At 47.4% G+C, this 14,154-nt stretch overlaps 1 long non-coding RNA gene across 1 annotated transcript; it reads right to left on the reverse strand.

Annotated features, from left to right (window-relative positions):
• Positions 1 to 3,095: 3,095 nt before the first annotated feature.
• On the reverse strand, positions 3,096 to 11,175 carry LOC138069205 (uncharacterized). Its single transcript, XR_011144020.1, has 4 exons — positions 9,545 to 11,175; positions 8,386 to 8,592; positions 5,319 to 5,408; positions 3,096 to 4,323 (listed from the first exon to the last, which is right to left on the reverse strand). It is a non-coding gene; the product is annotated as an uncharacterized lncRNA (long non-coding RNA).
• Between the last annotated feature and the right edge of the window lie 2,979 nt (positions 11,176 to 14,154).

The raw sequence follows: 14,154 nt of genomic DNA on the forward strand, positions 1-14,154 counted from the left end.
GGTTAGGTGTTTCTACTGACCCATTTGCAAAGGAAACTGAAGGGAGTGATGGAAAGGCACAGTGAACAACCAACAGCCCTTGCTCCTGACAGTGCACAGAAGAGATGGGTGAGCGAACTGAGGTTCAGAGTGGGGGGGGACACAACTTCCTCTCAAGAAGTTACACTGGGAGATAGATGTCACACCCCTCGGCTCCGAAACCAGTACTGATCCACTAGACCATACTGTCCCTGACCTCTGGATAAAAAGCTTTTCTGGGTAAAAACAAGAGTACTGCTAAGCCTTCCTTACAGTTTTATGCTAAAATGAGGAAGGCAGCCCAAGGCCCTTGTCACAGCTGCAAGTCACCACAGCATTACATCAGCCCATGACGGTACAACTCCACTGACGGTCGGGCTGGCATAAAAGCTACGTAGGGAGGTTGAATCAAACCTGCGATGCTCCCAGAAGATATCCCAAAGCTTGATTAAAAAAAGAAGTGCCCTCCTTCTCTCTGTAGTTATGTTTAATGAAGGTGGACTGTGTCATCCTGGAACTGAGTCAAATGAAAATGAGAGATTTAAAGCATTTCACTCCCTCCCACCACCAGCACTGCCCCTCTGGTCTGTGTCAGTCATCACTTCTGGGTTTGTAAACTCTTAGTGGGATTTGCACGGGGCCGGGCACATCAGGGTCCTCCATTTACTGCTATATAACAAACCCATTCCGGTAAGAGCCTGTTCTCCTGCCAATGCCTTCTGTTTTCCAACTCATTTCATTTTCTTTAGTGACCTTCTGTCAGACAAGCGGATAACCAGAGTCTTGGGCTGACTCCACGTGGATTCTGCCTCTCAGCGGCGTCAGTTAGCTCCCTGCAGAAATCCTGCCTGTGTAGGAAGCAGGTACAAAAGCTCGCCACATGCTGGACCCAGTTTATTTGCTCGTGTTTCCGCTCCCTTTTCACCACCACTCAGCCTACAAAGCCCTGACTCCTTCTCCGCCTGGGGCTCTCCAGGGCAGCCTCCCCAGCCTTTCCTGCCAGGCTCTCGCAAGCCAGGAGCCAAGGAAACCTGCCCACACCTACGCAGGCAGTGGATGTGCCTTTGTTTTGGGCAGTGACGTGTGCTTGGGGTGGAGGCCACCATTGTTTGAGCGCCCTGATTCCACAAAGGAGCGTTAATAATTTCTTACAACTGCAGTAAATGAAGGGTGGCAGTTACACCCAGCCTATAATATCACACATCACTCTTTTTCCTCTGTCACCTATTATAAAGGGGGTTTTCTTCCTTTTGCTGTGAGAAGGTGGTGAGGTCTAAATATTGACCTAGGCAGAAGCCACTAAATTTTAACAGGATTTCTGTCAAATACATGGACCTTCTTGATACACAGCTGGGCTCCCCCCACCCCAAGCCAGGAATAAGAACTCTTGGGACAGCCTGGATCAGAAATCAAAGCCGGACTCCCTCTCCCACAGGCCATCGTGTCTGCCCTCCTAAGGCAGGCAGGCAGCCGGTAAGGAAGCTGACGTCTGTGGCATTCAAACAAAGCCGTTCAACAGCACCAACAGAAAAAAGCTGCGCTGTGGAAAGCAGATGCTTGTTGGCAAAAATGAAATGGCTCTCATTTAGCCCATGAAAGGTAGTTCTTGCAGAGAAATTGTTCAAGAGCCAGCCTAAAATCCTCTTATTCGTCTCAAGAGGTACCCAGCTCTTTAGGTGCTCTCTGACTTGAAGAGTGCAATCACACATCAACCCTTGGCTTCTTGAAGCACTATTTAAAGAATAAAAAACAGTAGGAGACTCCCCCCTTCCCATGTTTAATATGAATGTTGCTTGCAACAAGAACTAAAATACTGCAGCCAAAAGCCTTATTTTGTAGAAGATAATCTCATTTTTCATATTCTGTGCAACATTAAACCCATCCTCACAAAACTCAGCTGTGCCAAGACTCATGAGCCTTAGAATGAAATTATCTCCAAAACGAAAATTTCACTGCCCCAGCACAGAACGAGTGCAGTGCAAAACACAAATAAAACGATACAAGTGGTGAAAAGTAAAAGGAGCTGGTTTAGATACTTCCCGTCTTAATATGCAATGTGTCGGTAGCCAGGGTGAGGAAATGGGTTTTCCTTTTAAACAAGGATGGGCCAGATCCTTGGCTGGAATAAATCATCACTGTCCTGCTGAAATCAATGGACTGCTGCTGATTCACAGCAGCTGAGGATCTGGTGTGTGGTTTTAATCCTGACAGTGTCTCTGTAATTTAATTCTAAATTAAATTCACGTGGAGCTGCTGTTTTGATAACATATTCTTAAACACCAAATACACCAAAACTGAACTGAACTGAACTAAAGAAATGCCTCTCCGTCGTAAAGGGGACGCAGAGGCCAGGAAGAACCACAGGATAATTGGATGAAATCCCTTTAAGCATTCTCACTGATTAATTAGGCTCTTCGTTCTGGAATGAGGCCACTGGTGGTGTGAAGGCTTCAAGGCTTAACACATTTCCTCATGCTCGCTCACAGCTCAGTGTAATTCCTGGAGACGAGAGCACCAAGGACGCAAAGAAACAGTGAAAGGTGACTGTAACCGTGCTTCTCCTTCGCTATCCCCCAGCAGCCCACTTAACCAAGAGGGGCCTGTGGCCCTGCTGTGCCTGAAGTCAGTAAGCGATGCATAGCATCCAACAGCCAACTAACTGCTACAACCAGCTAAGAGAAATTAAAGGACATTCTTTAGCGCCAGCAAGGCGGCAGAAAGCACCCTGGGAACCCCTTGAGCATCGCAACGAGCAGGCACACCCCATTGCAGGCGCTTGTGCAACTCCGTCTCCATTCAGTCACATGCGCCCACATGAGCAGGACTATCGCAACCGCGCACGCAGGCCACAGCAGGGAGTGATGGCCCTCGCACAGAGCAACCCTCTCCTCCTAAGGCTCCCATGTGCAGCTCTGCCTCCTCCTTCTTCTGTCCTTCCAGCTACAGCAGTGACTTAGGTATCAGCCTTGCCCAGCCTGGAGGTACCCCAGTTCTCCTTGATTCCAGAGCAACCAGGCCTCCAGCAAGCGCTCAGCCTCCCTCAGGATCACCAAGGATGATGCTAATTCAGTGCGAAAGTGGGTGGAAGTCTTTATTATGTTTCAGGCCTGAGAAATCTCACCAGCGCACAGAGAACCACAGAGCTCCTTTCTAATTACACAGCAGAGCACCACATGATTCATGTCAGCAGCTCCCCGGCCCCCTCACCTCAATCCTTGCTGGGGTGACACAACAAATCCGAGTGGAAGTGATTAGCAGGTTGCAACCGCAGCCGCCTGCTCCCCAGCACTATTAACAAATAAGGCGCCATGAATGAGCAGTCAGACTGCAGTTAGAGTCCTGTTGAATCATGTTCTTCTGCATTGCAACATCGGAAGTTGCATTTTAAAACTGATTGCCTGGGTTGCACTCAGATTTCCCAACGAGGGCTGGAGGAGGATGGCGAACCCAGGCTGAGAACATTATATATGCATTTTTCAATTCCCAGGGGAGGTTCAAAAATTAGAACTAGCTCTGGGGCTTTTTGTTTTTGTTTTTCCGTTCCATCCTCTCTTTCCTTTTGGTCTGATTAACTTTAGTGACTAGCTTGCACAATTTTATCAGGTTGGGCCTGATTAATCATTCATCTTCAGCAAGCAGCGGTGAGAGACAGCAGGCTAGCCAGGGTGCGTGCTTCAGTAACAGAAAAAAATCCAAACAAACCAAGCAAAAAAACCCAAGCAACCCCCCTGAAGAGAGAGAGAATAGGGGCAGGGAAAAAAGACAGTGAGCCAACAGCACTCACGGACAGCTTTCTGAACTCTGATCTCAGGCAACAAGCAGTGCATTCCATTTGTAAGACTGCCAGACCTCCGAGGAAACCTAAAAGGCTGCTGTTATTTATAAAGCAAGATTGTAGTTCTTCTGCGTGGACAACTAGCTCATTATATTTATAGGTACCTGTCCCATTCACCCATTTCTACAAGGCTTACAGGATCTGCCTTCAAAGGCTGAGATACCCCTCCTTTCTGAACAGGGCCATTTGGAAGCGCCTGCCACTGCTACAGGACTCAGCAACACGTGTATATAAATATATACCTGAAAGCCCCACATTTCTGTTAATGCACAAGCAGCCAGATTCAAGAATTTGTCTTCCACATGGAGAGCACTAGATTTTGTATTTCATTTGTAAAAAGCTCTCAGTAAATCTTAATCACAAAGGTTTGATTTAAAGATGGTTTAAAACTCTCAGCTGGCTTCAGGAGAAAAGATATGCAAGTCGGTCCAATTGATTCTGGCAGCCTGGACTCCCAGTTTCCCATTCTCCTTTAAAAAGGAAAAACAAAACAAAATCAATCCTCCTAAGTTTTACACCTGAGCTTCAAACAGTCTGTGCCTAAATCCAAATCACAAAGCTCTGCTGCAAACAAAGCCCTTTGGTGAAGCTGGGGACATGGGGGAGCAAAGTCAGCTCCCTACAAATCATAGGGGAAACAGGAATAGCAAGAGATTTGGCATTTCCAGTTTGTAGGTGTTAATATACAAACAGAAAAAAGAGTGCTTCTCTGTTTTGTAGTGAAAGATTTATTTCTCATCAAAAAAGTTAAAATAGTACAGTTCTTACCTCTACAAATAAAAAAAGGCAAGACTCCACTGCAGAGGCCAGCTGCGCTCACTCCTGTCAACCAGGAGCCTTGCCCAAATGGGAACGTAGGAACTGTAGCAAACCGTTCGCCCAGTTGCCCATGTGTCAGCAAACTTTCAAGCACAACCAGGCTCTACAATCCCAATCCCAGCTTTCTTTCATGCTTCAGTTGGTAACCAGTGCCCCAAATCACGACACAAACTGCTGAATCAAAGCTACAATCTCACACAGTTGTCCAGCCTGGCTCCCTAGAGCAGCCAGACAATCACGGCAAGAAGCATTTTGGCCCATTGCAAGTAGCAACAACGAGCAGGACTTGAGTGGAGTCTCCAATAGCCCCCTTAGAGGCAGAAACTTTCACAATCTGAGGGCAGATGCCATTTTTCCCTCTTAATCTCTTGGATGGATTACCTCTTTCAGGGTTATGAATTCAAAGTTGTCCAGAGAATTAATATTTGCATTTCTGCAAAATATTTCAGGGAGTGATTATTTCACCATTCAATGTGGAATAAATTCAAACCCTGTTAAAATACTGAAGGAGAAAGAAAAAGTGGCTCCCACTTCTCAGAGCATACCCAACCCCACATGTGTATCCAAGAAGAGCCAACATCCAAGACTCAGAGGGGAAGAGGCTAAATATCTGTAGTCCTGGATCTGGACGTAGGAACTTTCATACCTTCATATGCTTGAGCATGTGATCCTGGGTCTGTACTCGAGAGAGCAGGTGTCTCTGTATGCAAGAAGTAGCACAAGAATTCTGTCTTGGCTGCAAAAATATTAAACAAAATTGATATTTCTCCATTAAAAGTCATCAGCTACGTAACTTAGCACTTACTAGCAAATAACTATTTCATCAAAAGATTCCCAACCAGTTCTACTAGGAACCTGAACAATGTAGCTTTGGGTTAAGGGTGTGAGAGAGATGAAGCAAAGCTGACTCAAGCTGCTTCTAGTGGCTAAGCTGAGTGAAATGCAATAAATAGCAAGCAAAACCAATTTTTCTCTTGCTGTTAAACACGGTATTTGCAAGTAATTACACTGGCTGTGGCAGTTTACCATGCAGGAGAACAGTCAAGACATTTCATGCATTATTTACACATGTAGTTATGGAAGTTCAGGCCATAAACTGAAAAGGAAACTGGATTTTCAAAATCATTTTATGCCTTAAGACTTTTTTACAGGGACAAATGGGAAATAGACAAATGCGTTTATGATCTTTCCTCTCTGGTCTTCCATCTTGCTCAGTCATTTGCACCTCTGCTAGGATTAAGAGCAGCTCACATTTCCCTCCTGTATGACACCATGGATTTTACTTGATCGCTTCTGCCTTACGATCCATAACTGCAGCTGACTTCTGGCATGTTCTTTAGAAATTCTCTGGTCTTACTGTAAATCAGTGATGAACTATGTTCCCTGGTAGGTTAAGGCAGCCACCAGCTGCCCTCCTTCAAGGACTGAAATGCCACCACGTGTCCTAGGACAATGGAAAGGCAACAGCCCCTCAGAATGTCTGAGCTCCCCATCTGGGAAAAGACGAAGAAAAAAGTCTATGCAGGGGTTCTTTGGTTAATATAACCTTAACATCTCTCAGGTACCACAGAGGATACCAGAGGACTTCTCTGGCCAAAGAAAGGGTCTTGCTGCACATGTCCTGCAGGCTGATCAGCCACCTGACTGCAGCGGCTCAGCTCCTAGAAGGCAGCCATACCTACCCAGTGTCAGCAGCAAATCAAGCCCAGAAGCCGAGCGGTCCCTCTGTTCTAGGGGGTACGTGCCCCTACATAGACGCACGTGATCTACACCGACGCGACGCGTGAGCAGCTTCACTGGGCCTGTACTCAAGGGACGCAAGACCCACAGGACACCTAACCTCTGTGTATTCCACTGATTCTCTGCTCCCATGCTTTTAGGGAGCTAGTGACAAGGCTACAGTGACGCCAGATCTTCTTTGGTGCCCCTGTGGGTCACCTCTCTACCAACAAAACAAAGAATAGATATTTCAAGAGTCCTCTTTTGAGGAGGAACCTACTTCTGTCCCCCTTCTCTCCTTCCTTGATGAAACGCTAAGTGGCCTCTGGAGTCTCCTAGTATGGCTGTGTCAGAGCTTGTGTGTAACAGAGTCCCAGCTCTGCAGGAGGACTTTTAACATCCTCATCAGGACTCTCTACCTTTCAGTTCTGAAGCGCTACAAAGAACAGAAATTTCAAAAAAAAAGGGAAGGGACAGAGAGAAGTTTACTCCCTCACTCCTAACCAACACTGAGCTCTGAACAAAGTAAAGCCAAAACATCAGAAGCAAACACTTCCCCTTCTGGAGTTTGGGGAAGAGAGCAAACAAGAGACAGACTTTGAAGAAGAAGAGGGATCACATATCCCCTTATTTCTCTCCCTGTAGCATCTATTCATAGGTTTCTCTTTTGGGGCCCTAGCAACAAAGCTGTGCAATGGATGCTAGAGACAATAGCTCTCCAGGGCATTTTGGGAACGTCCCACAGAGTCTGAAAGCAGCATCTACAATGTTGGTTTGCAATAGGAAAAAGATTCACAGTATGATCTAGTAGTCAAGCAAAGCAGCTAGATTCACAGAATATTTTTTAACCCATAATAAATAATAGTTTCCTAAACTTTATTGTGGTCACAAAGTCAGAACTAAATTTGATAATAAAAAAAAAAAAACGCAATTATTGTGCACAGAAGATTTTGAAAAATGTCACTATATCCTCAAGAGAAAAGCCATGAGTGCCTTTTTAATGAAAACCAAGCTTATGGATTTCTGGCTTCTGAAAGCAGCCTGGTAAATATTTTTATTTTCCAATAAACAAAATAAATACTGGAAGGGACCCATGCTCCCTTCTCTTCTATTGCTCTAAACTTCCCCATTTTTCAAAGCATAATAATAAGGAATAAGGGAAGTCTGTCCTCTGGTTTCAAAAGCAGTAGCTAGTTCCTCAGCAAATTTTGACCCTGAGGTGGGTAGAGCAGTGGAGAAAGGCCAGGAGACCCTGATGGATTTTGGGGATTGCAACAAACGGACAAGAAGCAGAAGCTGCTCCAAACAAAATGGATTGGGAAAGTGCCCAGAGATGGAGCTTATCATGCCACAACTCGAACCTCCCCGAGCAATTCACACACCCATGTCTCTACATGAAAGCAATGAGATGGGAAGGAAGCACAGTTAGGGTTTGGCACTGCTCAAGCCCTATGCAATTACAGGGAAGAGTAAACATCTTATTCACACATGAGCAATAATCCCTCAAGGGAAAACCCTGGGGCTTCCAGCCCTCCCAAGAAGGTCACAAATGGGCACAAGAAACAAGAGGAGACTTGCACAAAGGGAAGGAGCTAAACCTCACTGCCCATGAGTGAGGAACTGAACAGACAGGTCCATGTGCAACAGCACTAGGTACAGATTTCTCAGAGCAAGCCATGGAGTTTTCCAGTGCATAGGAAGCTCTGAAGTCACTGAACCTCTTGCTTCTGAAACTTTTAAAGACGTTATTTATTCTTTTTTCCTAAGTCCTCGGTTTGGCCGAAGCACCCATTTTAGGATGACATCTCCAAATCAAGCTGTGGCTTAGGACAGTAGTTTTTAAATCCATTTGTTTCCTTCAGCGCCACCAAATTCTGCACAGTCAAGTTTATAGCCTTTCCAGATGCCACTTCCCATTCACTAAGGCCCAACAGGACACGTGGCACTGATCTGTACAGTGCGTGACCCAAGAAGTTTGTACTCTAAGGACTTACTGGCTGGTGGCTGTCGAAAACTCTTCCACGGAGCTGTGGGAGCTCCCAGGAGACAAGCACAAGCGGTTCTCTCTAGTCACATCCCAGCTGCAGTCCCATGTTAATGGGTGACTGTCCTCAGGCTCGGAAGAGTTTCCTCTGTGGCAGGAAGAGAGGGAATCACCGTGAAGTTGTCAGCAGAGGTGTTCCTTAGCAAGGCCGGGGATCCTGAAAACATACCCAAACTCAGGTCAGTCCTCCCTCAGCACACCTGTATGCCCGTTACACAAAAGCTAAAAGACCCCCCCTCAAGAACTGAGGCAGATAATATATGTCAGCACAGAACATTTAGGTATAAAGGACCCGAGTCCATTTCCAGTCCACCGAAATCTTTCAGCGGGCTCGTGAGGGGACAACTGTTTGCTCGTCTGTTGCTGTAAGTACTTGCTTCTCAGGTGCCAAGACTAGTCCAGTGGATGCTAGCTAATTAATCTCCCTGAAAAACTGAAACCGTCCGGCAACCCACTAACAACTCTTCCTTCCTGGGCTCAGAAACCTAATGGCAGATCCTGTACAGAGAGGCCACTATCAAACATCTGTCTGTCCCAATTGTCATTGCTTATGCCTTTCAAGGCCTAAAAACGTGAACCCCCCCATAGTCGTGAGAGAAGCCAGTGCTATACGGGTTTTGAGTCAATTTATCCTATGGCTGGGTTAAGTCACTTCAGTTCCTTTCTCTCTTGAAAGAGCAGCACTAGGCTTCACAAGGCAAGAGAAGCACTAGGTGCCTGATCCCGCTTCCTCAGAGGCTTTTCAGTGCAAGCTGGGGACTCGGCCGACTTCTGAACCTTTCGGAATAGCCAATCTCCCTGGCCGCTCCTCCAAACACACGGGCCACGGGTACGTAACGGCCATGCTGTGTGCCTGGGAGCGTGCAGCAGCACTTTGTAGTTTTGGGCTAGATGTTCACAATGGTTTGCCATGTTAAGGAAAAAAATCTGAGGCAAGGGAAAATGAGGGGAAATTTACTGCCATTATGTGAGCACATATGGTAACTATATACTCTTTGCTGCTGTCATACAGCCCCACTGACTGCTTGGGAAGTTCAGGCAGCCACCCGGCCTGCAGATGTTTCCTTCCTCTGCTCAACATCCTGCAGCATGGAGAGAGCCTCCCTCACCCAAACAGGCAGCTGGCAGCATGAGGCCTCACAGCCATGGTGGTCTGAGCCGGATTGGAGACTCCCTGGCACAGAGGCCGGAGCAGGCCATTGCCAGCACCCTCCTTCGGCTGCAGATCAGAGGGCCAGGGAGCTTCGGCAGCTCCAGTCTCGAAGCACAGGGCTGACTGCTGGGCCCTGCGAACCCAGGCGACGAGCTGCGCGCACCGAGCCCGGAGCTGAGCAGAGATCAGCCCAGCTGCCTCCCAGCCCACCTATTCTTGCTGACTCTTGTCTGCGAACGCTGACTTCTCTTCCTCTGCTGGTTTCCTGGCCCCTCAGAGAGGGGGAAGACGGAGTTTCCTGTTCTGTGGAGTCAGAGGTTGACAGAAGCATCCGGACCTCGTCAGGGCTCCGCAGTGGCTGTCATGAGACCGTCCTTGGCTTTGCCACTGGCACAGCCGCAGTCACGTAACAAATCTCATGCCAAGGTGCAGTCCCAGGATCAGGCTCAGAAGGATGACGGATAATAAGCAGCAATCCCCAATTCTCCTTTCTCTGACCGCTCTCCCATCATTGCTGTGGGCTGAGGCAGCAAAAACACAACGGAGAGAACAGGCCCTTTCCTGGGAAGGATCAGCTAAACTCAGTCAACCTCTGGTCTTGAAGGATGTCCAGACCAAAGGCCGCTGAGGGGCTTTCAGAAACGCTTTTGCCTCCTTTATGTTGTTGGATATATCCACATCTATAACAGCTTTACGTATCTGTGGTATGAACTACGTTTCACGGTGTAATGAGAGAATCAATCGAACAGTCCATTCATAATATGGCATTCGGTGCAAGTTTTCCCATCACTAACCAAGGCCCAGCTTTTACTGAAGCAGGCTCAGCATTATTCTTCAGTGATTCTTTTCTCCACTAACAAAGACAAAAACCAAAGTGAGGGGACCAAGAACCCAACACACGTAAAGAAAGAAAAAAATCCCTGAAGGAGCTGCGGATCACACCTCACAAAAATCTAGCAGGAGAAACAGAGGGGTCATTCAGGGGGCTACATGCTTCCACCAGCAGCACCAGGCGGGCAGCCCGAGCAGCCTCACCACGGACAGCTTGCGAAGGTCTCCCCGCAGCGCGGGTCCCTGCCCCAGGCTCGCGTCCTCGCAGTCGGACTGGGAAAGGGGAGGCGAGGACAAGGGCGGACAGGCGAGGCCCCAGCTCCCGCCCCCGGCTTCACCTGCTCGGGGGAGCTGGCTCTTTCCCGTTGGTTTTCACCAAAGGGCAAAGTTAAACTCAGTTCAAAATAAGTAAGTACAGGCAGAGCTTTGTTTCAAACATGCCTTGGCCGCTCAGCACAGTACAGCTGCAAGAACCAGGAGGAAGGGGAGGGGGAAGGCTTTGTGGTTAATTACAAGCGGGCTAACGTGGTAAGGAACAAGAGCAGAGAGGATGGCAGAGATAATTACCGTACGAGCTGCATTTCTCTCTTGGACAGAAGATAATGAGGTGTCCTTCGCTATAAAATGACATTTTCCTAGCAGAGCAAAGGCAAGCGCCAGTTCCCAAGCGGTGGAGCCAGAGAAACCCACTCTCCGCTTACCAGTTTTGGCCAAAGCGCCCATCTCTCCTAGCAATGGGAAGACAGACAGCGAACTGCCTCTTTTGGAAGAAAGTGGTTTTCTCTTCTGCCGGGCATTAAGCCGAGCACTCCCCAGTATCCCCCACTTGCACAGCTGCCCCAGCTTCACACAGACATCACAGAGGTGCTTGCTCCCGGGAGCGACGCGGAGGGGACAAGGGCACCCTGCCGCGTGTCTCCAAGCCCGGGCAGGCAGAAATGGGCTGCTCTTGCTGGGAATCCCCCGTGGATCCTAGGCAAACGCACACAACTGCGCAAAGCTTGGTTTGAAAGAGCTGCAGCAGAGCAGCCCACAGCCCCGCGCGGATCATCTCCAATCCCTTGGCTTCAGCGAGCCAGGGACTGCTCCGTGTCTGCCCCCTCTACGAGAGGGCTGCTCTTCATCACTCACAGCACCCAAGAGCGCTTACCAGCACCGCGGCCTTTCAAGGCCCTCGCCTGAAACTGCCAAAGCGCTCAGCTGCCGAGGGGAAAGGCCCACTGTAAGAACACACACACAGAAACCAACTAGGAAAGCAAAATTGTCATCAGCTACATGGTGGCCATAGCAGCGAGGCTGGAGAAGCCACCCTTCTCTGAAAACCACAAACAGAAAGCACTGCAGGTGCGTCACCTCGCAGGCTGGAGCTAGGCCCGGGCAAGGCGAGGGGCCAACGAGATGGAGTTTCCTCCCGTCCATTTACGTCTTCAGTCTATCCCAGTACCTCTTCCCCAAGAGCTCCTTTCCTGATCAAGCAAAGCTCCAGCTAACAAGACTTTATTTTTAGCACCAATCACTAGGAGACTGAACCTTTTAACAAACCCTCCTTGACACGGTGACAAGCTCATTATTGCTGGGGCGGGGGGAAGAGGAGGAAACTGGGGCTACACCTGTATCTGGGTCAGCATAAATATCTCTGTCACCTATAGCCTTGTTTTATGGGAAACATGGATAATAAATGGCGATTATAGAAAGTGGAGGGGAAGAGGCAATCCTGAGAAATTTATAGACAGGAGAGAAATCACACTAATGGGAAATAACACAAGAGCTGCAAAACCATCATAAAAAAGGCATTAGAAGAGCTCTGTAATTGGGGTTATTAGACATAACCACACCAGGCTTTTTTTTTCTCTCCTTTTTGGGTGCACGTCACTGTGATGGATGTCGCTTTCAATAGTGATAATAACAGTAAAATATCTGTGTTAAAGCCGAGTACATTAACTTTTATATTGGTGTAATATACAGCACCGTAAGTTCCCATCATTGAGGAGCAAAAGACAAAGTGCTCTTCCTTAGGATGTCAATAATCACACATATACTTTAGAGGAAGAAGTGTTTCTTTAAATATCTATTATATGTTAAATAATTCTTTTAACTTTCCATTACTCTTGTCAGGAGAGACAGGGAGCAGGAGAAAGGGGTAGGCAATTCATATTGATAACATACATCATAAGCTGGATTTGCCATTGCTCTGTATCTGGGGAAGCCACTCAAGGCTGCTTTTCTGGCCATGCATACAAGACATTAGATTGCTACACGGAAAGGGGCAGAATTGACTGGCTGGTAGCTACTATTTTTTTTAAAGACTACATAAGCATCAATATGATATTGAAAGCCACATGAAGCATCACCCGCTTGCCAGAAGAGGAGACGGACTCTCCCAAAGAGAATCTGCTAGCAGCACTGCATTGATTTACACAGTGTGATTTGACAATGGAGAGGTGGAGCCCCTATCTCCCTACATGTAAACGGTGCTGTGCTTGCTACAGCCATTACAGGCACGTGCGCTGTAGGTGCATCGAATTATAAATAGAACAAGTCAAGCCCCAACTTGTTTCTAGCTGTTCTCCACTTCCAAAGCTACAAGAACAACAAACTTGGTCGTTCCTGGGTTGTGAGTAAGTAGAAACCACAGCGACGTCAACAACACACGCGCTAGGCCAGCTTTGAGATCGGCGAGCGAGCAGGGAGGGAGTGTTGTCCAGTGGCTGAGAGAGCTACGCTCTGCTCTCGTGCTGCCTCCAACCAGCTCTGTGCCCTTGGGCAAGTCGCTTTGTTGACTGTTCTTTCCAGAAAGAGAAAGCCTCCAGCTAAGCATGGTGATTGTGCAGGGACAAGCACAATAAGGCCTTGAGGGACTACAGTAACAATAATACCTGCTTCAAGATAAACTAGTTTTGAGATGGTGTAGAGCTGTAAAGCAGACCAAGCTACCAATATCAAGGGCAAAAGCACCCTTAGAGAATCTACTTCAACACCGTCTGCCAGAGGCTTTGAAACCACCATGATTTCAAAAATGGGGTGGGCATGCAGGGACTAAGCTATAGCAACTTTTTAATACCATCTTAAAAAAAAAAAAAAATTACAGAAAAAGGAAATTTTCCTTCTTCTTGCAAGTCAGTCCATACACGCAATGCAAGGAAAGCATGGCCATTTAGGTGGGCTCCTGCCTTCACATCATCACTCCCAGTGTCTCTTAGCCAAGAGTCAATGTCCATAACAGTGGTGAGAACTGACAGCTCCCCCTGATTGCTCTGCTCTTCAGGGACAAGGGGTTTGCAGGGCACTAAACCAGAAGGCAGTTACGCTCACATTCAGTTTTGTTTCCGAAATCAAGACGTTCATTTGTCTGCAAAAGGTAGACCGTCCTACCAGTTCTTACACTGTGAACACAAAACCCTTGACAGGGTTGCGTGTAGCACAAGGAACAGGCACTGAGAAATGCAATCAGCTCCCCCAAGCTGCACTTCCAATTTGCAAATTACAAAATAGCTTCAATGTTAAGAAAGGATTAAATGACTTTGGTTTCTTTCCAAAACAAAATATTGCAGTGTGGCATTACTGAATGTCAACCCACCCAGTTGGAATTCAATCCTTCATTCAAGCCTAAATATTTTTTTTCCACGTGTTCAGCTGACTAACCAAGGATTCAACTGTTTATGCCTTACTATGTGGTGCTTTTTGTTGGGGTTTTTTTTCCCCTCATCTTAAAGCTGCATTGGACCAAAGCGACTC

Source organism: Struthio camelus, chromosome 14, assembly GCF_040807025.1.
Source record: "Struthio camelus isolate bStrCam1 chromosome 14, bStrCam1.hap1, whole genome shotgun sequence".
In the NCBI taxonomy this organism is placed as follows: Eukaryota; Metazoa; Chordata; class Aves; order Struthioniformes; family Struthionidae; genus Struthio; species Struthio camelus.